The following is a 14923-nucleotide window of genomic DNA, read 5'->3' as shown; positions in this document are numbered from 1 at the left end:
TCAACGATACGTATGAATTAGCTATGATCATCAGATTGATTTGTAGAACCATATTATAGAAATTATATAATATTTATTGTATATCACCGTTCTCGAGGTTGCAAGTCACCGAGTACCACCTGATGCCTAGCTGTATACTCGACGGCGCTCGAAAACCAAACAGCTTCATATTATATTGTCTGCAAGCTGCAGGTGTTACTTTAATATCAGATATCTTTTTCACGGGCCTCTGAATTATGTATGTTTGAATTTAACATATTTTAAATCTGGTTTACCCCTTTATATGTATGTAAATAAATATAAGATTCGGACCTTTTCCGTTAATTCACTACCACAAATTTTTTTTTTCGTTTTTCCGTTTTTTTTTTTTTTTAGATGACTATATATATTAATGGAATTATTCACGGAAATGTGTTGATAAGTTAGATCAAGTCTTTGGTAGGAGCGCCACTTATCAGTACCTAATTACTGTCGTGCCTGCAGCAACATGTTCAATAATAATCGGCAACAATGACGTGTTGATTTGTCGGGATCAGGAACTAGAAAAGTTTCTTTGACTTATTAATTTTGTAGATTCTAATACTTTGGCTCACACTAATACTAGGTATTGAAAGTTCTTGGAGCAAAATAAAATCTCGAAATAAAAAACAGTGGGCTACCTACCGGCTAATGCTGAACAGCTACTTGGTCGAGTACATGTGGTTTACCTAAGCGTTGTGGTCCTAATAATTTATTTGAAACAATACTACAACATATTACACACTTCATGCCCCCAAAATCAAAATGATATTATATATATATATATAATAATAATCTAAAAAAAAACGGAGAAACCAAAAAAAAAGAAAGAAAAAAATGGTAGTGAATTAACGGAAAAGGTCCTAAGATTCAATAATATAATGTCATAATGTCATCGTTTATCGGTGGTTGGTGGTCAGCAATTCAATAATTCGTGCGTGGGGTTTAGACTAAAAATATACAATACATGCAATATCAGCGCACGCGACCTATGCAAAAATCATACAAGAGGATATTGCGTTTATTATTTAGCTATTTCTGTATATGCGCCAAAATGAGGGAACATCTACAATCTGTTATTCGTAATCGGCGGCGTCTTTGGGACGGAAGTGAACGCCGTGAAACGGTAAGGGTAGCTCGCGCGTGCGCCGATGGACAGTAAAACGGGAGACGACAAAACGACGGCGTGGAAAGTTGGTGTATAAGGGTGTACGAAACAAAACGTGTGTAATGCGGCCGGCACCACCGTCGTAAGTCTGCTGCCGGTGGGGGTGGGTGGGCGAATGGGCGAGAAACAAAAGACGTGGGGAAGGAACCACCGGCACCGCGCGCCCCTTCTTCCTATAGAGGGGTGGAATTCGCCTGCGAAGTAAGACGTTATATTATTATAATGCTTATATTATATTATATATATATATATATGTACACACGGGGTTCGCTATATACTACTTCTCCCACTACCACACCACTACTACTATTGTAGCACAATATAGCTGAGAAATATAGGTGCCGGGGTAGTGGCAAAGAGGTTTCTGGGAGGCATAAGTAATGAGGTAGCAAAAACATGGCGGAAAAGCTAAACCGCCGCCGTACCCCGCGACGTTCCTCCTTTACTTTTACCCGACGCATTATCTTCTGCCTAGGCCGAGGCGCGCGCGCACTCCCTATATATACATACAACTTTTGCACGGCCATAAATAAACCCCGAGGATTATATTATTATAACGGCGAACGAAGCGCCTCCGCCGCCGCCGGGTCCCTTTATCTTTACTTGGGAGAAAAGTTTTTAATGTTTCCCTCGTGGCCCGCCGCCTTCGTGTATACACAGTATGCGATATATATACATATGCATTATACATGTTATAGGTTAGGCGATGGGGTGCGAGTGGTGGTTGGCCAGCGGTTGGAGAGTCCGCGGCGAAACGACTGCTGTGCTTGTATGTATATATATAGAGACGCGCGCAAGAATGCGGCGAATAAATTAAATTAATCCGGATCGGTGATGGGGTCGAGGGGATATCGGATAAACACTGCGACCCCAAGAATGTAGTCGTTTTCTACAGTTCTACGATTTTCGTTTTCCAGGATTACACCGCCAAACGCAAGAGGAACAAACGATGAAGAACTAATAAGAATAAACCGAATGATTGTTTAAACAGTTGCCTAATAGTATGCATATCCTCGAAAACTATTGTTAAATAAAACGTTAATATTTTCAATTTGAAGTCATATAACATAATATTATTTTTTTTTTTAAAACATTATATTTTGCTATCATTCATTTTAACATATTTTATGTGAAAATATAAAAGTAGAGAATTTATTTTTTCGAGAATTTTGATGTATAAAATCAAATTTTGAAGGAGGAGTTGTATAGTTATAACTGTTATAAGTATTAAAAGTTTCGACGAGCGGTGTGGTATACCAACCTTTTGTGGTGAGGTACCCTTTACTACTCTATTCGATTCATATATAAGCTTTAAATACTTATAACTTATTCACTATACTCGTTCGAAATTTCGCTATTAAATAATTTAAAAATTAAAAAAATATTTTACTTCAGAATATGAAGTTAAAAATAAATGTTAAATAAAATAAAATATTTAAAATAAAAATAATATTTTTAAAACTATAATACTATTAAAGATAGTGTTCGTGGTTCTGAAAAATTGTCTTCTATTGAAATTATTAAAAAAATAAAAAACAAAAGTATAGTCATAAAGAATTTGTACTGAGGTCCTGCATATGGGCTCCCTAAATCAGATTATGCAAGTAGGGTATACAATTTTTTATAATAAGTAACAACGATAACGTAGTTTTGTGGTTCATATTTTGATACCCTTTTAAAATGATTTACCTAAATAATTATCAAATAATGGTTATTCTGAAATGTTATCCTATTGGTTTTGGTAGTTGATAACATTTATACTTTATATGTATTGGAATGATATAGCTATCGTGTATAAGATAATTATTAGTACCTATTATACGACTAAGATTTTTTAAAGATGAACTTATTTTCCATATAAGGTACATCTTTACAAGCATATAAAAATAATTTGTTAGTATTCAAGTATATTTTTAATTAATAGTAATAGGCTTAATATCTTAAGTTCAGATATATTAGTATATAGAAAAAAAATTGTTTATATAGTGTTTTATTTAGGTTTATTACCTACTGACAAAGTGACAACTATAAATTTGTTTCAAATATTATTGTATCCAATATTATAAAATATACTCAAAATATAGAAAATTCTATAAGAATTCCAAAAATTGCAAAATACAATTTTCTTTTTTAAGTTTTTTGATGTATAAATCGATGTTTGTGCATAAAAGTAATGTTTTTGGACATTTAGAAAAAACCATAAAATTTTCATTTAAATTCAAGCTTTAGTTATGAATTATAAAAATGTATAAATTGGTAACATTCTTATCTTAGTACTCGTATAATCTTTCAAAAATAAATTTTACAATTAATTTATATTGATATATTACTATGTTAAACACGTTGTAGACTTAACCATTCCTATTTGTAAGTTTTTCGATATAATAGTAATTTATTATATTTAATATTCATGTTACGGTGATCTTAAGTTCCGGTTCATTAGCCTTATCTTTTGTGTAATTATCTTTAGAGTCTACGAAACTTTCAAACAACTTGCATGCCAGAAAAAACTTTTAGACTATTGATCAAATCAGGATCATTAATGTAATTGATCGGTGCTGAAGTTTAAACGAAAAATGTATATTTACTTCGTATTATTTCCAGTTATTATAATATTTTACTATAAAAAACCTATAATAAATGATACGCAAAACATAATATCTTTATTTTCAAAGTTTTAAAAATCATTAAAATTCAAATAAATTTATAAGATTTGTATGTCTTTTTATTATCATTAAGATCTCTAAAAATTTCATACTATTAAGTTGAAAGGTTGAAATACCATAATTTAATCGTTGTCGACTAAAAATGTAGTCTAAATTATTGATATTCTGAAGAGGTACTTGTCGATTTTCTTAGTGGTTTCTACACACGTAAAAAATTACCAACATCGCCGAAAAACAGTAAAACCTCAATAAGCGTCATATTATAATTTATGTTTTTGGTTTTTAAATAAACTTTGTTCCAAAATACATACACAATTATTGGTCATTTATTTTAGATTATTAAAATATTTTAAGGATTATGAATGAAAAAATAATGTAATAAATATGAATAAAATATTATGGTATATATTTCTATGTGTGCCATGAGTGAATGATCTTTACACATTTTCTTTTAAGTTTGTAAATATTAGCATTTTTTAATTTACTTTATTATTATTATATATTATAAAATAAGTACAATATAAATCATTTATTTTTTCGGCCAAGTTACAATTTTGTACACTTTAATTTTCCATTTTTACAGTAATTTCGGTAAATTTTGAAATTTTAATACTGCATTACTGTCTTTAATATTTTAGCAGTAGAAGTGGGAAGACACAAAAAATGTCCAAAAATTTACATATTTATTTTGTATATTAAAATTAACAAATTTTTTTTTCTTTCTTTCTAATTATATAAATTAATCCAACGCTAATGGCCCATAGTTGTCGAAGCGGAAATTCTTTGTAAATTTCAAGACCAAAAAAAAAAAAAAAGAAGTGGGAAGGTATGTTTATTACTCAATTTTGAAAAACAACTAACTATATATTATACTCATTCCGGCTGCATCCAAATTGAGAGAGCGATTTTTATGTGATACAGCTGAGTGGCGTTGCGTGCGTGTGTGACTTGTCTGAACTGGCAGCGTGCGTAAAAGTTTGAACAAATGATTGGTGTTTACCGACCTGCAAATGATATTTCATATTTGTGTAGTTAAAATATAGCTAGTAAATATGATATAAGTACCTACTGTAATACGGGGTTTATTAATGGCACTAGTTTAGCTAAAGACCATTAGATTATAGCTGAGCTATAGGCAATAATATTTATAACGATAAATTATCTATATGTCGAAAAGTTGTAATTCAAATTTAAATTAAAAAAAAAATATTTTTACAGAATTTTGATGTTTGATAATTTATGATATGTTTAAAAATTTAATTATACCGTTTCAATATAACATAAATAATTAATTTGTTTATCTATGACTTGGGACATGACTGTATTAATGATATAGGAAAATGTGTTTTATGTACTTACGACCAACATAGAAAAGTAAAAAGATTTTATCCTTTAATTATAAAAGTTGAAATTTACTATTTATGCACATGAAACTTAGGTACAGTTAATTTCAGAAAATCAATCAAGAGACTAGAAAATTTAAAAAATCTACTCAGAAAAGTCAATAATATACTATTACGTAATACAAACATTTGACCTAAACAAATAACACCTGGAGTATAGGTATAAGTACCATCAATACCACAACCACATACCACATATTGTCGACTAAGGTCAAAAAGTATATATATGTATCTAATAAAGAAACCGCTAAATTTCATCACAATGAAAATTATGGCAGAACCCAAAAATATGAATATTTACATCAACGCATCCAAAGCAAAATTATTAATTATACTTCTGTTGGACCTAAATGAAATTAGAGGGTTACAATTTGTTGGAAAAAAAAGCGTTGATACATACGATTTGTACACAGGAAGGTATTTTATTAAATTTCTATAATGGAGGAGAAAGATCGACAAAATATATAGAAACTTAAATAAAAACTCACTAATCACATAATAGTATAATACATATATTACGTTAAATGTTGTAAGTAGGTAGTAATAATAATTAGAAGTTAAACGGTTTTCGGATTAAGACGTTTTCAACACAATATTAGATGATCATCACTAACTAATTTGAAATTTCTTACATTATTGTAAATGCTGTAGGTTTATTACTTACGTTTGTAATATATATTAACAAATTGAATGTGAATATAAAATAAATACATAATCAGTACACGCTCATGTATACGTTCATATCCTTTCTTATTTTTATTATTGAACTATTAGATATCATTAATGTATTTTATTTTATCCACACCTCAAGTTAAACCTATTGTTACACTCACGTAACATGTATACTGTAAATATGCAATATATAGTTTCAGTAATATAGATCATTATTATTATTTATGAGTTTATATTTTAAGTTAAAAATACACTATTTAGTATTTTTGAAAAAACTTGGCAATAAATACGATTAAAAAAAAAAATTATCAAACCATTATTCTGCAATTATTATAATTATAACAGTGCTATAACCAAAAACAATAAGTAATTATAGTAACTATTAGTAAGTGTCTTATGACGATACATAATATATAATTATATTATATATATATATATATATATATATATATATATACTGGAAATTAATAAATAGATTAAATTAAATATAATTATTTTCACATATTATAATATAATAGATGCAGACTTAACCTAGAGCAAACAATACATGGAAAAGTTGCTTCCGAGACGGAGTTAATCATCTCTCGGCATTCATCAGTCTAATACCACACGAATGTCTAATTAACAAATCTGAACAGGAACTTTGCATAACTTACAACGAAACGCAGCAATCGTTAAGCATCAGATTCTGCCAACCGCAGAACACACAGCAGTGACGATCAAACATACTTCGTTATTAGACGAGATGTATTCATCGTTAATTAATATAAGGAACTGCGGGCTTAGGAGTTTCTATACCTAATATACAAAATTCAACAGATTTCGGCGTTGCGTCTGACACAATACTGCATATATTAACATTTTACTTGCTGTCATGTACTCGTAAATGTATGTAATTTGAAATTTATAAAATTAACAATATTGCATTTAAACTACTCCCTGCAGTATGTATATTATAAGTATACTTTAAATGTCTATTGGAATATGTGTGTCTACACATATAAAATCATTATATTTTAGATTTCACCTTTAGAAAAATTAATTATTAGAGTAGATAATTTTTTATTCATGTTGAGTTCCTATGTAATAAGTTCCCATGGAATTAAAATGTAAAATATTATTGGAATACACGTATTTTTACAACTGTAGACATATTCATGTAATATATAATATATATCATCTCACTATTCTGTTTTATCATAGTCGAATTTTGAATGTCAAAATTTTATGTATTATTGTTCTGTTATTTTTATGATAATTTATCAGTTGAACCCATGGCTAATTTAAATAAGTTTTTTTTTAATTTTGGAGTTATAAGCTTAAAAGTATAAAATTAAGCATAAATAAATTAATATACGATATTACTTTAATAAATTAAACAATTATATCAAATTACATATTATTATCATATAGATTTTATATATTATATAATATATACATTATACATATTTCCCTTATTTGCTTTAAAATAAACTTCCGCAACACAAGATTCAGTAAATTATTCCATCCTGTTCCCTATAAAACAAACGATATGATAAACTGTCCCTCTAATACCTAATGGCCAATAGGTACGGGTAATTCGATTATCTTTGATTTTGTTTAGCAGGTCCAATTTTTTTTTACATATTTCTTTGTTGTATTACTGTATTATGTATCTTAGTTTATAATTATTTCATTCTTATGACACCATGTATTATTACTATTACCGCACTTGCGTGTAAATCATTGTAAAATACTTACATCCGTTTATATATTAAGTAAATAAATAAATAAATACATAATACTCAAATTAATAAGTTATTCGAAATAAAATAAATATCTGCACCTAATTTATATTAATTATGTTTAAAAATATGATAAGGTAATATGCTTGGTAAACATGAAGAAACTAAGGTTAAGTAATTAAATTATTTTATAAAATGTCATGTAAATATGAATACACTAAGCAACATTTATTATTATTATTATTATTTGATTTTAGATCTATACAAAATATATTCATTATAAAGTTAAGAATTTAATAATTAAAAAAAAAAAATGTTGATGTAGGTACTTACTCTTTTATTGAAGTCTTGAAAAATAAATATAAAAAGTTATTATACTTTTCGTTTTCCACATATTGTGAATATGTATTTCATTATACATTGTGTAACAATAATATAATATTAAGATATCAAAATCGAAACAATTATAATAAGGGTTTTAAGTCTCACGTTGTTACGAACATTACTAGATTGTAACTTGTAATATTAATAATATTCACAGAAATAGGATTTATCGAATGTGTCCCGTCATCAATGCCCTCAAGTACTTATAAAAATATACATAATATACATTGTGGGTATATATACATTTATTTGTTACTGGTTATTATTTATTGTTGCGTTTTACATTTATATAAAATAATATCATCGTGCCTAACCAGTTTTCGATAATGTTCAAGAACTAGATCCCTGCGAGAACGGAGCTCACGGCATTATTATATTATGTATCTCCTTCGGCGGCGGAGGTATCGAAAGGTCATGAGAAAGGGGTGTCCAGCGATCGCGTTCGTTGTTATTCCCATGATTTCGATCGACCGGTTACTCACGTGTAGCCGATCATCGGCCGACGACCAGTTTGGCCGATCGCTTGTCCGTGGGAAACAATATTATATTATATCATATGTATCGAAAAACACGATTTGGTACTATTATTTTTTATATGGATAGTTCATGTTGGGGTTTTATTTTTATAAAACCCAATGTAATATGTATCGACATGGGGATGGGCCCCGGTGTCAAAAAGGTTATGTATCTGAACCTGGTTCAGACCGTCTAAAGACCATATACTACAGTGTTGTATCATTCCAACGGAGAACCGGTTAAATATAAAATATTATACTGTAATAATTTTTTTGCTCAAATCTAAGTTCAATTTAAAATGTTATTTTCGGGTAGTTATTTAAAAAAGAAATATACACAAAATCACGACTAGGAATTATTATAATACTGTCAATGAAATGTTGTATTTCAAATGGATTTTTTTTGTAAATTAAAACTCTACTAGTATTAGATAATATTTTTGTACTTCATATAAAATATAAAAGGTGAAATAGTTTTGTTTATCAAATTCATACTGCATATTAAAAAAACACTTTAGAAAGGTACCTATAGTGTAGGTACCTACTATGAGTTTTAATTTATACTACGTTAATTGAAATTTGAGTTATTTATATAGACTTAATGACGTCTGTAGCGTCAAGGTAAAGTTTATTCATGAAAATTAATAAAATGTAACGTGTTAAGTCGGAAAATTGCTAATTAAGTTCAATATTTATTAATTAAAATGTTGATATTTTTATTAAAAAGAAATAAAGATATAATTTTATGATCGTAATTTATATTTGATTAATAAATTAATAATGATTTGAAATTTAATTTTCATATTTGATTTAATTTTCATAGTATAATAATAAAATTATGATTTAAGTTATTTGGAGATTAGTAATTTGAAATATTATATTTGTTTTGTACTGATTTCGTGACGTTAAAAAAAAAAGAAAATGTTATATTATATTAAGAGGGCGCAATACCTTCATGTGTTGTCCCCATCTTACAGAGTACAACAACAATTTTGTGTACAGAAGTTTCAATTTAGAGTATTAAACGTTTAAAATAAAGAATTTAGCTTTTATCAAACTTACAGCTATGTATGATATAAGAGAATAATTTGTGTTTTCTTGAGGGTTTTTAGGAAATTTAAATTTTTATGACATTATTTAATTTGTTATTTTAAATATTCATAACTTGATTAAAATCTAAAAATAAGTTTTTCATTTAATTTTGGTAGTAGGTCAATTCACTGAATTTGAACATGTTTATCATTATTAATATAATGATACGATATACACTATACAGGGTGATCCATTTAAGTGGGTGCTCTAATTATCTCGGAAAGTATTACATTTTTTTTTTAACTTTTAGGTTTATGTTTTTCTAAAACCAAAAATGACCAGGAGCTAGTGATAAATTCGATATCGCTGAATCCAAGGTAACAAAATAAATCTAATTAGTCCAATTAGTCGATAAGTTAATAAATAATTAGGGTTCAAAGTAGAATAGTAATCCTTAATTAATTGTTATTTAATATTTATTCTGTCACCTTGGATTCAGCGATATTGAATTTATCACTAGCTCCTGGTGTCTACAATGATTGGAAAAATAAAAATGTTAACACGTAGATTCATGAAAAAAATTGTTTAATTGATTCATGATATTTTAATTATATGTGACCATTTGAAAATCAAAAGTTGATAGTGGTTTCACCAATAAATATAATATAATAAAAAAATAAAACATTATACGGTTTTAGAAAAACATAGATTTAAGAGTTTTAAAAAAAATACAAATAAAATTAATGCTTTTCGAGATAATTAGTGCACTCACTTAAATGGATCACTCTGTATATGGCAGTTTATAATCATAAATATAAATAATGACATCACCTAATATTTTGAAAATAAAAATATTTATTTATAATGCAACTATCATTAGTAAATTAATTCAGATATTATCTACTTCACTTTGACAGTATTCCCTATGTCACTTCGTGCAGTGTGGGGGTTGTAAGACTTGATCTTTCGAAAAAAAAAAATACATTAAAAATATCTCTGTTGTAGCAGTATTATTCAAAATTGTGTCCTCACAAATCAAAAATACTGTTATAGTGCTTACAATTAATATGGTGTGTTGTACGTTCGTAAGAAGGGGTCAGCACTTGTGGATGTGGCGCGTCTTCTTAATCATAACTATCTCCTGTTTTGCGGCGTGTGGTTTAGAGTAGGTGCCTATCTAATATTTTACGATTTAAATGCATTTTTAAAATGTTTTGATAAAAGTGTCAAATATAATGGTTTTTGTAGGTATAGGAAAAGTTATTAAATTTTCCGGACATTAGTCAACCGACGACCATAATCAACTTTTTTTCCGTAAAAAGAACCGACCGGTGTTTTAGTATCTGAAAACAAAAACATTAACTTAACCCTTGCGTGGCTTAAACACAAATACACAAACATATGCTGCCCATAAAATTACGAATATAAAGCTTCAAAACGGCATTTTGTTTCCTTAAATTATCAAAAATTCAAATTCAAGCGTTGTTTAATACTCGAACTTACGTATGTTTTTACTAAAACTGTTAATTTGATTATCAAAATTATATCTATAAAATAAAGCCATTGTACAAATGATTAAATGACTATTACTTTGATATAATAACATTAATGTTACGAAAATATCAACTTTATACCATATAAAACATAATATAGAATACAACTGAACGGCGTATGCTAAGTGGAAGAACTAACGGTATGAAGCCTCTCCCCCCTCACTAACCATATAATTATAAAAAGACATATTATTTATCATGTTTCAACTGTATAGCCAATCAGTAAACAAGTTGTTAAGTCATATAATTTTATTAGATTACATTTAATTTGATATTACCTAAGCCTACATAATGAAAAAATTAGACAGAGCGAGGGAACAGCTCTGATGCACAGACGTAATTAAGTACAGTAGGTGGAGAGTGAGCCATTTTAATGAACTTTGTGATAAATTTAAAATCAACGACACATAATTATTATCTATCATTGTAAACGAAAAACGAATCTGAGTGAAGATGTTGTCAGGCTAGAATATTTTATTTTGTCTTAATGTTGTTTTTATTAGTAATAATATTGATACCTACATTGAATTCAATTTTACCTAAAATTATCAGTGATTTTTGGCTACTGTTTAAACTAATGGTTGATTTGGAAATAAAGTAGTAGAGGTACTCTAGTTACTTTTAAAATATAGCGTCCCTAGTATTTTAATAAAACTTACATAATCATGGAGGTGGGGGGTAAAAGTTTACAAAACAATCCGTCTCATGTGTTCCCCTTTAAAATAGAAGTAGGGGTACGCTAGCGTATCCAAAAAATTAGTTGAGGTACTCAGTCCCCCCCCTAGTCAACCATTGGTTTAAACTGCTTATAATATGGTACTTAGTACTATATACTTATACCTTGTATTAAATATTCATGATATCTATAACATTTTTTATAAATTTTAAATGACAAATTAATTGTGGTTTTGTCAACATATGAAAATTAAATACTTATAAGAAATCATTGTTCCTATACATTGTTATTATTTTAAATTAGCTATAATAAAAACTTATTGAGAACCTGATATTATTTTCTAAGCTTTTTGACTGAATAAATCATTTTTTATCGAAAATTTGGGAAAAAAATTAAAGTTCATTAAATATAACCGAAGCAAATAAAGTATAATTAAAGTTACCAAACATTTTTTTAAATAGTTATGTTAAAATCTTAACAAATAAAAATTTTTTCTCGTTTATTTTAAAAAATACTGCTAATTTTCATTTTTAACCACACAAAAGTACCAACTAAATTAAATTTTATCCTGAAAATCTCTTCCAAAATTAATGATCAGAGCATATATTTTCGTGATAGAAAAGTTGGGAAGTTGAAGCTATACAAACTTGTTCAAATGCTCCACCTAAATGTCTAATACTATTAACTTGGACAAAGTGAAAATCAAATTATAATTGTTAATTTTCTAGCATCTTCCCAGTTCCCACCATAAAAAAATCCTGCGAACGCTACTGATACAATCGTTTTTGATTCATACTTTATATAAATAATACATTTTTAATAACCCCAATAATTGAGTCGTATTAATTTTGTTAAATAATAATAAAAAAAATACATTTTTAAATATATGGATTTCTTCTTTTTCATTATTATAATTTATAATATTATCCTTTGTTATGACTTTATGAGTAAATAAATTCCGTAATTTGTAACAGTTAATTACACTCATAATAAAATTGGAATTAAATTACGGAGATTAAAATTAAGAGAACATGAAGGTATTTTGAATGGAACTAAAATTTGAAGATTTAAAGGTTTCGAACAGGCCATTAAATATACATTTTAAAAGGTACTTGAATTGACAGAAATTTGATGAGATTAAACTTAAGTTTAAGTACATTTAAGTACTGCACAAGTAACGTTAAACACATACCTATATGTATTTTGCATGATAAATATTATATGAATGACTGTTTGTTGCTGTGATAAGTTTTTGTATAGTAAAAAGTATGTGGAAACGAATTTTATGTTCGCAAATCGAAAATAACTCCATATTTCTAGCTGCGAGCTCCAACTACATCACTCGGATACGTGTAGATGACGTTTTAATTACTTTCTATGACGAAATGCAGGTCTTCAACAAAGATGTATGTCAAACAATAATAATACGACAATAATGGAAACAACATTGTTATATTGTGTTAAATATGGACATCGATGTTTTCGCGTAGGGTATTCGTGTCGTTCGCGATCGGCACTCGTTATAGACAAAACAGCCGAATATCATCGTACAATGCGGTTTTAACGACGACAACACATTTTTACAGGTAGGTAATAATAACAACAATAACATTCAAAACGGTTTCGTGAAATTCGATCTAGACTGGTCCAGCGGACGGCGCCGCACACCGCAGCATTCCCAGGCCATCGATACACTGCAAAACTTAATCCACGACTACGAAAAATCCTATTGTCGCCTTGCACATACACCACCACCCACCTACCTACGCACGCACACCCACGCAGTACATGGTATTTACGAGATAAAAAAAATCCCCGCCACCCCCCGGGTTCTCTTTTTGTACATTTTTCTCGGCCGAGCTCGCAGCGGCCCGGTGGAAAAAATGACACCATGCGCATAGCTGCCGGCGCATTTTTTCCGCAGACCGTGCACAGCCATTGGGCGTTTGCGAGAGTCGATGGGTGAAAAAAACTAAAAAAGCGTGCCGAGAAGTGCAGGGAAAAATAGAAATAAAAATCGAGCACAGCGATGAAAAAAAAAGGATGAGATCCCTTTTTAAACACGCGTAGTGTGTAGCCTTTTTGTTCGGCCATGTCGGAAAAAGGGTCGAACAAGCCACAGCCCCCTCGTTGATGATGTGGATGCAGTGGTGCACGCGATGAAACGACGGCGTCGATTCTTCCTCTGCGACTCTACAGGCGTGCGCATGCGTGTTATTGACTTGTTTTAAAATGATAAATCTGTACATAATATATATTCTATATAAAAAAAAGAAACATAGAATTTAAAAATTCAATAGGTATACCTATACAAAAAAAATTGCGCAAAAATTGTATTCAAACAAACCACATTTAATTATATAATTCACATGGTACCGTCAACACTCAGTACCTACTCACCTATATGGAACAGATTCTCCAGGATACAACATTTTGCATGTAAATTAAACATATTATTAATTTAAATCTGCAACAGTATATAATTATAATTATTTATGTTCTGAAACCTAGTTTATATACAAAAATAGTGGAAAAGCGGATACCGCTCTGCTGTACAGTAGGTTACAAGTGGATTACTGTAATAGATGGAATTAAATTTGAATCCAATGATATTATATCATTGTATACGAAAAACTATTCTGAGCGTAGACGGTTTATCTGTCTAGGATATATTAAAGATTATTATTAATATTTATTAAAATATTTGACTTTCCGGTGGACATTTTTTTTTTTTTTTTCGATAAAGGTAAATAAACTTATAAGAAATCTTGAATTAAATTTTCAAATCTTAGATTTAAAATGAAAAACTTTTATGAATTTCTATCTAAGATAATTTGAACATTGCCGTAATTTTCACGTATTTAGAAAAATTTGAACTTTAAATGCTTATAAAAAAAAATCCTGCCTATGTATTTTTAATATTCTTCCACTGCTATTGTAACAATATGTTAGGTGTCTTGAATTCGATTTTCAAGTTTTTCTACAGAACAAATACATTTTTATCGATATTTATAGAGAAAAACACTAATAATGATCAAAAATTTCATATGTCTATAAATAGTTCAACTTAAGTCAAAATTTTTTGAAAATTTTATCAAATATAGAAAATGTT

General features: G+C 28.7%; 1 long non-coding RNA gene across 1 annotated transcript; it reads right to left on the bottom strand.

The window, feature by feature from the left end:
- Positions 1-3939: 3939 nt before the first annotated feature.
- On the bottom strand, positions 3940-13513 carry LOC149056130 (uncharacterized). Its single transcript, XR_016191448.1, has 3 exons — positions 13004-13513; positions 4726-4856; positions 3940-4633 (listed from the first exon to the last, which is right to left on the bottom strand). It is a non-coding gene; the product is annotated as an uncharacterized LOC149056130 (long non-coding RNA).
- Between the last annotated feature and the right edge of the window lie 1410 nt (positions 13514-14923).

The sequence above is a fragment of the Diuraphis noxia genome, unplaced genomic scaffold, assembly GCF_037042655.1.
Source record: "Diuraphis noxia isolate RWA-SAM2 unplaced genomic scaffold, SU_Dnox_SAM2 contig0004, whole genome shotgun sequence".
NCBI classification, from domain to species: domain Eukaryota; kingdom Metazoa; phylum Arthropoda; class Insecta; order Hemiptera; family Aphididae; genus Diuraphis; species Diuraphis noxia.
Note: the sequence above shows the minus strand (reverse complement) of the source record. Positions and strands in the feature narration are given on the sequence as shown.